Source organism: Corvus moneduloides, chromosome 4 (assembly GCF_009650955.1).
Source record: "Corvus moneduloides isolate bCorMon1 chromosome 4, bCorMon1.pri, whole genome shotgun sequence".
NCBI classification, from domain to species: domain Eukaryota; kingdom Metazoa; phylum Chordata; class Aves; order Passeriformes; family Corvidae; genus Corvus; species Corvus moneduloides.
The window spans coordinates 11,318,890-11,332,249 of NC_045479.1; the positions used below are offsets into that span (position 1 = coordinate 11,318,890).

Genomic DNA, 13,360 nt, shown 5'->3' on the forward strand with positions numbered 1-13,360 from the left:
TATTGAGCTGTGATATACATAGAGGAAAAGAAACTTACAAAGGAGCAGTACCTGATCAGACCCAGGAATGTTCTAGAACGTTGGAAAAGCACAGTATTAGATAAATGCAAATACCAGGGCATTTCATTGCAGAGTTGGAAGGGAATTGCTGCTTCTTGTAGCACAGAAGTAAAATTGGGAAAGCTGCTTGAAAGTTGGAAGGTATTGTCACACAAAAAGAAAATCAGGAAAGAGAAGCAAAAATGGCTGAAAGCGTTGTAAAACTGACCTTTGAGGAAATTGCCTTGAAGGTGCAAGCCTTTGCCTTGCGCTGGCAGAAAGGGCATGACAGAAAACTCAGGGCAAAGATCTGGAAAGTGTTGGGGAAAGGGAACATTTGCTTTAGGGTGGGGCAAAGGAGTGCAATCAGGAACACTGGGATTAAGCTGAGGAAAGGGAAGTTAGGCCAATCATCAAAAGCAGTTTTCAAGCTCTGCAAGATGTTTGTAACAAACCCAAAGCCACACCAAAGAGGCCTGGGTTTCGTGTTTCCTCGCAGCACTGAAACTCCATCTAAGTCTTCTCTTGAAACAGTTTGAAGATCCATTAACCTTTCAAGTCAACCTGGACTTAGTTTGGCTCAACCAGGGCTGATTAATTGTTTTGTATTAAAGTCAGGCAGTAGCTGCAGTTCGTCTTATTTTCGTCAGAGAGAGGCTTTGAGGGCTTAAGTTGTCCATAATTAAAGCTGAGAGCAGCCTTCCAGATGAAACTTCTTTCACCTCCCCACAATTCTGAAGGGTTCAAGCCTGGCCTTGTAACAGATTGTCCTGATTGTTCTATTTAAAAATGCCAGAGGAGGGTTTTGTTTAATTTGGTAGCAGGAGGAGAAGGGAAAGCACCTCTCAGATTATCAGAATTTTATCCCTCTCCTGTTAGGCTTTGAAAGAGCAGCCTCCTGGAGACCATGTGATGCTGGATGATCTGACATGTTTTTACATTTACATTGCCACTGGACAACTCAATATTTTAGAAAAAAAAAATAGGAAAAAAAAATTTTAAACCACTCTTTGTAAGTTTTTATGATATTAGGAAACTCGAAGGGAAAACTGTTTTCAGCTTTGAATTTCAATACATTATTTTGCAGGATTTTGCATTGAAAGCAAAAGACTTTCTTCTATTTTATTATGGTTTAGAAGCTCCAAACATCTTCTTCTGTCTTTTCTAATACCTTCCAATTTCTTTTTTCTTTTGTGAACTATGGAAAACAGTGAAATGAAGCAGAGAGAATAAAGCAAGGGCTGCAAATTCAAAAGTGTTAGTCTCATTATGAAAAATCTTGTATTCCTAAGCCTAATTTATGGATACAGACAGGACTTGCACCCACAAGGAAAGAGAAATTTGGGCAATATATGGACTGCTAGTTAGAAATGAAATGAGCTTTTGTTTGTGTAGAATTAAAATAGATCCTAAAGTTAACCTGAGATATTTCTGTCATTAAAATAAAATGGTATTTATTTGTTTTTCTGAGAGCTCTGCTGTGACCCTTGAACACAGATGTTTGCACTGAGCATACAGAATCACTGAATCACAAAATCATTAAGGTTGGAAAAGACCTTTAAGAGCATCGGGTCCAACTTGTGACTGACAACCACTTTGTCACCCAGCCCAGAGCACTGAGTGCCACATGCCATCATTCCTTGGACACTTCCAGAGGTGGGGACTCCAAACCTCCCTGGGCAGCCCCTTCCCATGTTGAGATTGTTTAGAAGGAGCAGCATTGCTGCTCTGGAGTTTGTCCCAAGCACTGAGCCTTGCCAGGGAAGACCGGCTTCATTTCACCCAAAACTGCACCTGTGTTTGCTTTTCCAAAGCCCACGACTCCAGGTTTCCCTGAATCCATGCAGGAATCCATCCATGACCACTCTGTGACTCAAAGGCTGCTCTCTGAATTGCCTCTCCCTATTCCTCAAAGGTTCACAACCCCCCCCCCAGATTAAAAAGTCTTGTTAGGCTTGCAGGTGCAACTTATCTGATGCAGTGTTCTTTAAAAAAGGATCCCAGACCTGATCCAAATATTTTAAAATCAGCATTAATTGGACAAAGCTTTTGCACAGTAAGGGAGGCAGGGAATGACAACGTGACTAAATACAGCTGTTTGATCTTTATTTTAACATACACACAGGATGCAACTGAATTGTTTCCATCAGGATGGTAGTGAGACATTAGCACTGCTGTGTATAATTAAGGTCTTTTCCATGCCCTTTGCACAGGTGCAGTAGCTTGCTCACAACCAGCTTAAGGTGATGTTTTTAAATTCATTCTCAGAGAAAAAGGAGTCTTGTATTTCTGATAAAACACAAGTGTTTTGGTGGGGGGAAAGGTTAGAAGTTTGCTTCTTTGCAAAAGGTGTCAGACTTTAAAAAGAGCTTTGTACTGGAACAGCTTGTCTGTTCCGACCAGTTAAATAAGCTGATTACTAGGAGAAATCACCTCTACCTACAACTTCTCTCAGTGAAATCATGAGGGCTCTTCTAGAACTGCTCCCAGGTGCACAGTGAGACCTTCAGGTCCTTCTTATGGAGAAGAGCTCACAAATACAATGTGTGCCCATGACAGGCTTGTGTTTTTTCCCATTGCATCTGAATCTTTCAAAAAACCATTGCTCATTTAGAGAACAAAAGTCATCCTGCTAATTGGCATTAGTTTACAGCAAATTGTTTACACATAGGCCTGTCCTGAGGGTAAGGACTGTTCTGGCAAATCCAGCTCCTCTGCATTTTTTTCCTGGTAAAAATCTGCCTGAAGAGGAACTTTTCTTGGGAGTCCCCCAGTTCACAGATGTGCGTGTGGATAAAATTTCCAGCATGCAGTTATTCTCGAGACATGTTCCAGTTTTAACTCTCAGTTCACACTTTGCCATGAGTTTGACTATATTTGGGGATTAATGCTCCAGGGTAGCGAGAGTATTGTGGTCCCAGTCTAGCAGAATATCTGATTTTTGAGTCTGTGAGTTGCCCTGCTGCAGTGCAGACTGTTCACACATTCAGCTCAGGGTTGAATTAGCTCTGCTAATTTGCATCCAGAGTGTCTGATCATTTGGAAATTAGAGTCTCTAGAAGCCTTTCCAAAGTCAAAACAGGATTTCTGCGTTCTCCCATTGTACTAATGCAAGCTCTGCACCTCTGCCAGGTCCAAAATCCATCTGAAAATGGCCTTGGTTTTTGGAAACCATGGTGGTTTTTCTTATCTTTCAATCCAGATGCCATATTGCTGTTGATACACAATGCCTTCCCTGCTCCCTCTTGCCAACAATCCTTGAAAGGGGAGTTTTAGAGCTGGGAGTACTTTAACACGTGTTGTCTCTCACCAAGCATATGATCTCCAGATATTTGACAGAAAAGCAAAGTCTTAAACTGGGCATGTGAGGAAAGCAAATGAGATGTACCGCAGCTGGCCTTACCTCTCATACAGTCAGTAACTTGTATGGCTTTTTAGAAAATCCTTTCTTACTGAAGAAATTCTGGTTATGAGAAAGATTATATTCTAGAAGGGCAGGATTGAAGTAATTCTCAGGGTATGAGAAGTAGGAATGGAAAGAGTAATTTTTTAGCAGACTTCTGGTTGCCCCTTTTTCAGATGTACACTTTATACATATCACAAAAGAGTCCTACTCTCATCTAACCACCCCAAAATTCACAGAATCACAGAGTCATGGAACTGTTTGGGTTGGAAGGGAGCTCAAGGATCATTTAGTTCCAACCCCTCTGCGAACAGAGGGTAAGAGAGGGATGCTGTTTTACAGTTTGGAAAGTGAAACCCAGGTAGGTTGTGTGACTTTTCCTAAGTTATGCAAGCCAAAGCTCACGTGGGAAGAAAATGGGAGAATGGGCCTTCAGTTCTTTCTCTCATGAGGTCTGGACTGGTCTAGGTTAGTTTTACACCAGGGATTAGCTTCTTCCTTCAGCTTTTTCCCCGGGCTCTGCTGGCCTTAACCAAAGCTGGCCAAAATCAGAAGTAGTTCCATGCCATATTGCTTCCTACTGAGGTGGTAGAAAAGGGAAACAGTCCTTACTCAAGTGAAGTCAGAAGTAACTGTGAAGCAAGCAGAGGGAGGAAAAGGGATGTGGAAAGCATTGCCAAAGGTGTCTGTGGCTGGCTCATGCGCAACATCTCAGGTGCCTTGAGGAATTAATAACTTGGAATGAGCTTTAAAAAAGGATCAGGCCAATGTAAATCGGCTGTAACAGTTCAGTAGTTTTCCCCAGGAACCAACAAAACAACCAAGGGAAGGATTTTTAATTCTGCACATAGGAAAAGCCTGGTCCTAGACTTCAATTTGCACAGTAGAAATCCCTGATTAAAAAGGAGCCAAACACTGTTGTGCTTCAGGAAGTAGGAGAATTAGGGATGCTTACTTTGGACGGTGGTGTAACTTTACAGCCTATACGAGGGGAGATGCACAGCTGCATCTCCCCAGGAGCGGGGAACTGAATATATTGTGAGTCAGTCACAGTTCCTCCCTATCTTCCCTCCACCACCACTTGCACTCCCTTTGCTCTGCTACAAAAGTCAATTACTTCATCCTCATTTTTTTCTTCCCCCTTTTTTGTATTTTTTTTTTTTTTCTTCATGGAGCAGTTTACTCTCCCATGCTCCCAGCCAGCTCCTTTGGCGAGCGAGGAAGCAGAGTGGGGTGAAGCTTGGGCTCTCTGCACTTCTGTCATCTCAGCATCCCCTCTCCACCCACTTCCTCTCAGCAGGGAGTATTGGGTGAGCAGTCCCTGCGCCTCTGGCTGCAGGAAGAGTTGCTCTGAGCAAGCTGAGCTTGAACAGCCATGGGAGAAAAGCTGGGGAAGAGGGGGGGGACAATCCTCCCTTCCTTTTACATTCCTGACTAGGTACCAACACTGTCAATGTGTGGTGAGTAGCAAGTGCATCCTGTGAAAATTCTGAGGTAAAGGCATGTGTTCAAACGAGGTAGGACATTACCAGTGCTGGAAAACTGGGGAGCATATTCCCTGAAACCTGTGAAGGACCTTCCTAACCTGCTCGCAGTCTGTTACCAGAAAATATGGAAAGGAGCCCACTGCAAAAACAAAACAAAGCAATCACATCCTTAGGAACTTTGGGGAGGCAAACATATGGGGGAGCTCTTTATGAAAGGTGAGAGGTCAGTCAATATCTTGGGATAACTGCATGTAAAGGGGATGAAAACTTCTCAGGCCTTTTTGACAGTGGGAACACAAAGAGCTTTGCTGAGCTACATGAAGGAGCAAAGGGCTTTTTTGATGGAAGGCAGCTTTTCCTGTGGCTGGAACTGATGGGAAGCATGCACATATTCAGGAGATATCTCCTGTGCCCTCCCAGGAAAAGACAAAACCCCCCACAAGCCTCTTTTCTGTGCTGTGCTCCCATCATCTCACCCTAAACCAACATCTCTGGGCTGAGATCACCCCAAACCTCAGAAATTTCTTCCTTGACAGTGTCATGAAGGCCTTGTCATCATTTATATGCGGGTACAGTTTGGGATGTCAAACCTTCAGTATAGCTTTGATTGAGCTATAGGTGAGAGGAAAGCAGAAGAGAACCTGGCAGGTCAAGCCTGGGGGATTCAGACTGTCTGGACCATGGAACTCAAGGGCATGTGCAGAGGTTGGGTTTACAAGCAAAATACTTTGCTAGAGTCATCCAGCAAAGATAAGACACATATTTTTAGACTGTTAGAAATTAGGGAAAATTGCAAAGGACATTTATTCCCATTTTAAATTATTAAATGGTATTATGCTTGGAGACAGTTGTGTATATGCAGCTCTTAAAAATTAATACTTGAAGCCAAATTCTGCTTTTGGTCACGCAGAAAGCAGGCGACTGCAGACTGAGTTGCATAAAACTGAGGTCATAATCTGGCATAAAGTTTGAGCTGGCTTGGTTTTGTCTTCAGCTAGTGTCAGTACTGGTAAGCTGTTATGAGGAAATCCAATAGGGAATGGGTCAGGTGTTAATGCTCACAATCAGCATGATTCCAAATAAACTGGAGGAATTTAAGAAACAATGCTGTGTCTTCTGCTTAAAAGTTGCTTGTATAGACTTAAAATAATTCTATAGACTTAAAATAACTCAACTCTGTAGACTTGTGTGGTGCTACTTCGGCTTTACCTGGATGGAGAAAGTGGGACTGTTTTTGGAAGATCTTTCCGGGGCAGATCTCTAACAATATTGAAAAAAGGAATATACAAATATCTGAACAACAAGCTGGTAAAACAAAATTATCTTCCTGTCCTGTTGTCTGTGCTCTATCACCAAGCTGAAGCTAAGATCAGCATTTCTTCAAATTCTTTCCTTTTCCTTAAATTTGGGAATAATATTGAGCCAAATAAATGAAGCTGGTTGTTCTGGTCTACAGCTATGTGGAGGACAAAAAATAGCATTACTGTGAGAAAGGAGACTAGTTTGTCTACATTCTAACAGAAGAAATGCCTTTAATGGAGGTATCACTCCACAAAAATGTATTGTAACTTTATTGCTTTCCTCCTAACCTGCAACTTTTGGTGAAAAAGAGAGTTTTATGCACGGTATAAAGACAATGAATGATCTCTCAATTTTCTTTAATTTGTTTCTAACTGAAGAGAAATTTTCATGCTACGGTAAGGTCTCAGGTTCAAGATTTGAAATTGAAGTTCTGGATTAATGTTCAGTATTTTCCTTCAGGAGACAGAATCTGAGATACCTAGCAGGGAGGCTGAGGAACAGCTTGTTCAAGGACTGTTCTGTACTGAAAAGTCTTCACTTATAAAGCTCCTTGTGAAAGCAGAAGACAATACAAAAAAATGAAGGTTTTTAAACCATTACAATTGAACCTAGAGAACATAGCCCTTAAAATGTTATTAGCTCTTGTCCTTTGTGTTCTTGGAAGGCAAAATTGCAGCCCAATGAGAAATAGAACAAACTAAACCCCACAGACGCCATCATTAGGAAGGTGGAAAGAAGAATAAATAATGCTTATCATCATTTCCCTTCGGAACACAGGCAGTGGTTGACTCCCCTAAATAAATACACAAATAAATAGGAATTTCATTCCTTTTGAAGCTTCCATGGTTGTAAATTTCCTTATGGAGTGCCCTGTCATTTTCTTTCCTGAAACCATTCATGCTCCCTGCTTTAGTTGTAACATGTTCCATATGTCACATCGCCTTCGTATGAAACAGTTTAGACTCAACTCTCCTTTCATCCCCCTGACCTAATTTTAAGGTCTTACTGCTGTGGAGGACTAATCTGGAGTGGTTTGAGCAGACCCTCCTATTTTATAAATGCCATTTAACACACCACAACTTTTTTCCCCCTTTTCCATAACAATAAGCCCAACCAAGTTGTTCTTTGTTAAGTGTTGCTCTTATAAATGCCCTTAAATTCTACCTCTAATTGAACAGTTCTCGCTGACTCAGTTCATTATTGTACTACTTGCTTTCATTCAAGTGAATTTTTAAAGTAATGCAACACAGAAGCTTAATTATCTTCTTGTTTTCCTGGTTGGTATTCTCTGGGGTAGATGCCAAGGAGGATTTTTTTTGCTAAGTTTTTTTTTATGCTTTGCATACAACATAAATTTTTTCCTGCTCAAACACTTCTTTTGATCTTATTTCTTGGAATAAATTGCATTTAGCATCTTCACAAGATTTTTTTTTTTCTTTATGCCTCCCCATCAGTCTTCTATGTATGAAATGTATGTGCTTAAATACGGTCCAGATTGTTCAGTTCTCTAATTCAAAAATTCTCACTCTTGGTGTTCCCTGTGCCTCACCTCTTTCTCTAACACTGGTTTAGACTAGGGGAAACTCCACTGCAGCTGATAAAGTGAAACTTGTGCAAACTAATCACAAATGACAAGAGAAGGGCCCCCTCTCTCTCTGGTTCTGTTCTATCATTATTCACATTCTTCAAATACTCAAACCCATAGCCCTGACTCAATGTCTTTTCACTGGGTTAATCTGCTTGCTATCAGTTCAGCTTCTATTTGTTCTCCTGGTGGAAAAAAAAAATCGAACAAACCATTTTAAAAAGGATCACACAGAGAAGTTGCACCAGCTCAACCATGAAATTTTAACTGAGCCTGTATTAAAGAGGCACTGGTTTAAAGCAGAAACAGTCAGGGACTGCACTACTGGGAAAAATTTCTTCACAGAAAGGATTGTAAAGCATTGGGGCAGATTGCCCAGGGAAGTGGTGGAGTCACCATCCCTGGAAGTGTTCAAAACACACGTGGATATGGCACTTGAAGACACAGTTTAGTGGTGACCATGGAGGTGCTGGGTTTCCAGTTGGATTTGGTGATCTCAGAGGCCTTTTCCAACCTTATCAGCTCTGTGATTCTGTGATTCCATGCTTCCTCTTGCCTCTGACACAACCACATGGTCAGAAGACTCTCTGAATCTGTCTGTCAAGGATGGATCTTCACCCTTTCAATGTCTCTGATTGTGGAAGGCAGCTCCATCTATCTATACATGCTTGTGCCTCTGGTTGTTTCCAGGTGGGCTCCACCTGGCAAACACACTGTAGGGCCAGGCCAGATCTACTCTGGTGTTTTCCATTTTGTTTTTTAAAATAAAAATCTCTGTCAGACAGAGGTTTACCTGTACACCATGGACACAGATGTGCTGCTGCAAAGTCCTTGTGTTGTACAGCTTATGCTTGGGAAAGGACATGGATCTGGTGGTGGTGAAATCCTTTTTTTTTGTCATGTCCTGTCATCCATCATTAGAGCTTTGTTGGCAGAGGCAACTGCTGGAATTATGGCTCTAGACAAGCACTTCTCCTCAGCTTCAGGAATCTTGTGATTTGGGATTTTTAGAGTATTTACTGTCATGATATTCCCATCAGGCTGAACTGTGCTCCAGTGATTCCTGTCTTGCAGGTGAAAATCTGTCTGCCAAAGAGACAAGCTGACCTGCCTGAGGTGCACAGGAGGCCCGTGGTGTGACAGAGCTGCACTGGAAGAAGCCAACCTAAGCAGAGGCCAGAGAAACTTCAGGGTTTGGACCTGCTGGTTCCTGCAGCAGCACACTTCCTTGAGTAGTACCAAAAATGAACTTTGTTTTGTGTCGTGACTTGTGGTTAGGTTCTTTGGTTTCCCGAAAAATCAAACTGCAACCGAAACTCCGGCAGCAGTTTGGATGTTCTTAAATTTTTATGCTGTCTGGATTGTCTGATACCAATGGCTCCAAGATTCTCTGCCTTGGCTAGACTTCCCTTAGGGGAAATAGCACTTCCATCCTTTCTCTCTGGCCATCTGGTGAAAGTCAAACACCTTAAGATCCTCTCTCAACAGTGGCCAAGTTAAAAGTTAATTAGGAGGGACTTAGGGAAAGACACACAGGCTGTATCACCCCATCAGACTCACATATCACAGAACTTGCTGGGAATTGGGTGAGATGGTCTATGCAGACATGGAGAAACACTTCTTGATTTTGCCCCACTATCATTTCTGGAGCTTCTGGGTCTCTGCAGCACACACCTGTTGTATCATTCCCTCTGCCACAGCCCCAGTTTCTCCTGCTAGCTCCTCCAGCAAGAGCAATTCTACAAAATGTTCCTTCCTCTCTGCCATCTCTGCACAGCAGCTTCCAGAGGAAAGAACAGCTGCAAAACCTAGTTCCCCCCTTTACACGTTGTAAGAAAGCAGGTACTTTCATGCTCCAGAGATGTCCCTGAACACTTCAGCTCAGGTGGGCAAAGCAGGACAGGCTTTGAATGCAGAAAATTGAGCACATTATCAGGGAGCTGTTGAGGTTTACATCTCTACTACAGTTTTTATGCTTAGAGCCCTACAAAGCTGAGATGGTGTTATCTGAAGTGTACAGAAGAAATTGGTGCTACTTGTAGTAGAATTTTTCTGCTTGCAAGGAGTTGAAAATGCTTTAAATCACTGGAGCTTGTCTCAGGTACAAAGAACCTAACTGGGGTTTGAAGCACCATTTAAAATTGAGCAGAGAGGGAGTCAAAAGCCGAGGGCATCTCAAAGAGTTAAAAGTCATGAATCTGGCAAAAGAAAACGTGAGTCAACGTCAAAAAGTTTACAAGCTGACCATCTGAAAATATTTTGGGTTCAGTTCAACAGATCAAAACAGCTGATTTGACTTGAACTTTAAACCAAATAAACAAAAATATGTTTAGAAGCACAAATTGTTTAATTGTTGGAAGTGAACAGGCTTTCCTTCCACACAGTTTGAACTGAACTGATTAGATTTTGCTGATTCAAAATGTTTTCAGGAACTTGGGGAAACTTGGATGTATGGTGTGTTTATTACACAGTGAGAATCTCATGTGATTTCTCTAGGAAGTCTATGACTCGAAGGATAATATCATTACAGTGGAATTGCAGGATCTAACAATATTATCCACAGGATCTGAGGAACAAGGATTAAAAGGCCTTGGAAATCCATTTTCTCTGATGATACAGGCATGTGAATTTTGTCTAGAAGGCCAGATCTTCTGTAGTTTAGCAGCACTGAGTCATCCCACTGGCTTGTGTCAATGTGAGGATCTGGCCCTAACCTGAAAATACTCCAATGCTTTGTGAAATGATCTCATTCAGTGAAAAAAAACAAACCTTGATTGTCAGCATGTGTCATGCAGGAGCTGGGTTTTGGTTGGATGCCAGTGCACTTTTTCACCAGTTCTGAGATTGACAAATTTATTTCTTCCCAAGAAATTAAAAAAAAAACCTCTCTTCTCCTCCCTCCTACCCATCTTTGCTCTTCTCCCAGCTGTCATCACTGTTTACAGTTTGAGTAAGTGAAAATATATATTTACAAGTACAGCTTACTGCTGTGTTTGCTGGTATAGACTGCCTGAGGGCATATCTACGAATCCAGCTCCCATCTCCATCCAGAAATACACCCCCTCCTCTCGTCAGCCTTGCCCCTCCTCTGCCCTGTTGTCTTAAGCTGGGTGTTCAGTCTTTGCTCTTGGATTCTGAGCTTTATGGGAGGGAGGCTGGTGCCTTGCTTCGTGCCTGGACGTGAGCGCTGTCGGATCTCAAGCACTGAGTGATGCTCCCACCACTCCCCGGCGGGGAAGGCCAACCCTCCTGCCCTTATCAAGCATCTCCAGCTTGGAGATCCTGCAGGCTGGATTAACTGAGGTCACAGAGCAGGAGAAGTGTCATGTGCCTGCTCTGCAGCTGACTTGCTTCACCTTGTGGGGCTGTGCGTGAATGCAGACTTGGGAGAAGGTTTTATTTTCAGCTGCAGCCTCGTGCTGTGGCCCTTCTCCCGACTGGACACGTGCCCATCGGACACTCCCACAGCAACCTGGTTGCCTGCCAGCCCCAGATGCCAGAAGCATGTCCCCACTTCCTCTCCCCTTACACGAGGAATTCTGCAGGGTCTCGTTCACTACAACCCAGAAAAGTTGTGTCTCACACAGTTTGGGGGCAGTGAGGCCAGATCCTGACCAAGGCCTCCAGATGTTATTGCAATAGTAATGAAAAATATACCATAACTAACCCAGTGATGTCCAATACATTTAAAATTGTGCTTTTCAAAAGGGTTTATAAAAATGTTGCCAACACCCATGGTCTTATCAGAACTAGGCTCCAGTATTGTGCAGATGGTGTTTGTGGCATTCCCAGTGCTCAGGACTTCGAGTCCTGTTGAGACCAAGGAAAAGCTGATGGTTCTTGGAAATTTTGCAGGATTTCTCCTCAGAGAGAGGTCAGCTAGTCAGACAGGAGTGTCTGTTGGTTAAGTCACTAACCTGTGTTCAGTTCCTAACTCCCCTGGGAATTGCCTTTATAAGTTTGGGAAAGACATTAAGGACTTGTTTATGCTGCTAAAGTTAACTTAATTTTTTTTTGTACTGCAGCATTACTGGTGAACATGTAGCTGCTGCATGTTATGCCAGTAAAGACAAAATATGTTCATTTTAGTCTGAGGTGTGTTTGCTGAATTTGATTCAGTAGCACAGTTGAAAGATTTGTTTGTTTTGTAGCTAGAATGCCTTTAGTGGATCTGAGATAAAAGAAGAATGCAGCTTTTTAAAGCTACTTTTCTACCTGTGAAATGGGAATGGAAGTAATTAATCCCAATGATACTATTGAGATACTGTGGTTACTGTAAAAGCTAAGGGGCTATATTTGTGGTGGGAGCTGCTGTGGGAGATGAAGATAGCTCTGTACCCAAGGTTCCCTGGATATATTCAAGTATGGGCCAAAATATATTTAGATATTTGTCTTAACTGCACATTTCACTCATCTCTGTCACAACAACTAAAAATAAAAACTAGGGAAAACTAGGGTTTTGCTGGCCACTATTTCCCTAGCTGCAGAACATCTGTAATAAGGGTTTGCATGAACATAGCTGCAAGTGATGCTGCCGGACACAGACCTGGGAGACTCACGGCTGATGCAGACAGTGTTCAAGTGGTCTGTGGGTGGCTTGAACAGTGCTAGAGAAAGGTGTGAACCCACTCACCTCTCACTTCCAGGAGGACATTAACAGTGGGGTTTGCTGATATTTTAGTAGAACATAGGATCACAGAACCACAGAATGGCCTGGGTTGAAAGGCACCTTAAAGATCATCTGGTTCCAATCCCCTGCCATGGGCAGAGACACCTTCTACTGTCCCAGGTTGCTCAGAGCCCCATCTAACCTGGCTTTCACATATTTTAGCTCATCTATGTGAACCGTGATACTGATTTTGCTAATAAAATTTATCCAGACACTAATTTTTGATCCAAGCTCCTTATTTATTTTTACATAAGGCCATGCAGAATCAATTTCAGTTAAAAAAAAATATGACCCTCTTAATTCTCAGTGAGTGTTTATATGGCCTTGTGTAACCATGGAAACATTTTGTGCTGACTCCCTTTGTTACCAAGTGAAAACTTTTTTACAATAATGAAGTTTTCCTGTAGGTCTGCCCTTCCTACATGTAAAACCTCACAGTGATGGCTTAGACAAGATCTGAGTTCAAGAAAGAACATAATTACATTCAGTTCCTTTCAGTGAATCATCTGGTCCAGAAAAAAAGGGGGAAAACCAGTATGATAGGAAGGATTCCCAAACTCTGATGAAAGTGCTCACCCCCTCAGCTAACAAAGATGTTTTGCTGCCTTTGTATCTTTCAGGATGAATAACCAAAGAGCTCTCTAACACTCTGGGAAGTGACAACGACTTTAAAGCCCCCGTCCTTTGATGGCCTTAGAAAAACGACTCAAAATTTTTAAACAGGATAGGTATTTGAGGAGAATTAATGGGATGAGTGCATCTACCAGCTAGACAAGTCCTGCTCCTACAGAGTCTGTCAAAGACGCAGCTTTCCTGGAATGTGGGATTGATAAAAAAGAGAATCCGGCATCACATTCCCTACACAGATAAATTGG

The 13,360-nt window shown here is 42.3% G+C and overlaps 1 protein-coding gene and 1 long non-coding RNA gene across 2 annotated transcripts in view; one reads left to right on the forward strand and one right to left on the reverse strand.

The window, feature by feature from the left end:
• Positions 1-12,703, forward strand: part of LOC116443279 — a 34,980-nt gene extending 22,277 nt beyond the window's left edge. The window contains exon 2 of the long non-coding RNA XR_004239806.1: positions 8,891-12,703. This is a non-coding gene — a long non-coding RNA (uncharacterized LOC116443279). The remainder of the gene's footprint in view (positions 1-8,890) is intronic.
• The window catches only part of NTF3 (neurotrophin 3), a 47,208-nt gene that overhangs the window by 9,097 nt on the left and 24,751 nt on the right, over positions 1-13,360 (reverse strand). The gene's annotated exons all lie outside the window — the stretch shown is intronic.